A 1,490-nucleotide genomic window follows, 5' to 3' on the forward strand; every position below is an offset into this window, starting at 1 on the left:
GGAGTTGCACCCTGCTGCCAGCCAATCAGAACGCAGAACACTGACAGTGGCTGTTTGAAAGCACCTTCATATGTTCGCTTACAATAAGGTGCTGAGAAACTGCAGTCAGCTGCTGAAAGAAGATGATGAAGAAGTGTGAACAAGAAAGCCTTCAACCTGCAGCAGGAAGCCAGAATATGACAGGAAACACTTCTGTTAATCCCACAACAAGCGTCATCAGGTTTACACACTCGTGTGTGTGTGATAACCGGGTCTGCAGGTCCAACTCTGACCTCCATCACCGCTGAGCCGCGCTGGGATTCTGGACGTCTTTGTCCTTTTAAAAAAAGGAGCAGAAATGGTGTTGACTTGTTTAATCTGAAGCAGAAACGGTTTGACTTTCGATTAGTGCGAGCGGCTCAGTGCGAGCGTGGAGCGGCGGCCGGAGGCCAGGATTAGTGTGTACCTGTGAAAAGCCTGTCAGGTAGATTGAGCAGGAAGCTGTGATGAGACGAGGATAAGTGGGAGTAGAGTGGAGGAGTGCCGTCTTATTCCTCCTCTTTAATCCCGCCTGCAGAGGTCTGAGTGTGTGTGTGTGTGTGTGTGTGTGTGTGTGTGTGTGTGTGTGTGTGTGTGTGTGTTTGTGTGTGTGTGTGTTTGTGTGTGTGTGTGTGTGTGTGTGTGTGTGTTTGTGTGTGTGTGTGTTTGTGTGTGTGTGTGTGTGTGTGTGTGTGTGTGTGTGTGTGTGTGTGTGTGTGTGTTTGTGTGTGTGTGTGTGTGTGTGTGTGTGTGTGTGTGTGTGTGTGTGTGTGTTAGAGACGATGGGAAAGAAGAGACAGAACTGAGAAAACCAGACGGCAGTGAACACATCATCAGTGAGTCAAACTAAGTCTCAGTAATAAACATTAATGCACATTTAAATTAATTGATTATTAATTAATTGATGATTCTACTGATTAAAAATCTCAAACACACAAAAAATTAATTTGAGATTTATGACATAAATTAATAATTAAAGAAGGAGAAGAAGAAGTGAAATCCTGCTACTATAGTTTGTTTACGTAGCCTCCGGAGCCGGAGGAAGCTTCCTGAAGCTGGAGATCGATGGTTATCAGGAAACGAGGTCCTGCTCAGTGTGTGATGATGCTGAGTGACAGAACAACCAATCACAATTATTGATCCGGCCCTCAGAGGTTGATTGACGAGTTAATGTCATCATGATGCCATGATACAGATAAAAATGGGATTTCTTGATATTAATTAATGAATTGATATATTTATGTGATTGTGTATTTTATTGGTATAGTTGGGACTCTAGTGACAGTGTGGAGAAGCCTGAACAGAAGTTCTGACTTGATTAACTCTTTAGTTTCAGTCTTTCTGCTGACTGTCAGTGTTTGGTTTCTTCTTTAATCTTCAGCAGGAACACAAACACAGCTCCTTCCTCCCACACACAGATTAAAACAGAGATGCTGTTGGTGTGACAGGAGGAGTGAACCTTCTTCTAAATA

This window comes from Thunnus maccoyii, chromosome 11 (assembly GCF_910596095.1).
Source record: "Thunnus maccoyii chromosome 11, fThuMac1.1, whole genome shotgun sequence".
NCBI classification, from domain to species: Eukaryota; Metazoa; Chordata; class Actinopteri; order Scombriformes; family Scombridae; genus Thunnus; species Thunnus maccoyii.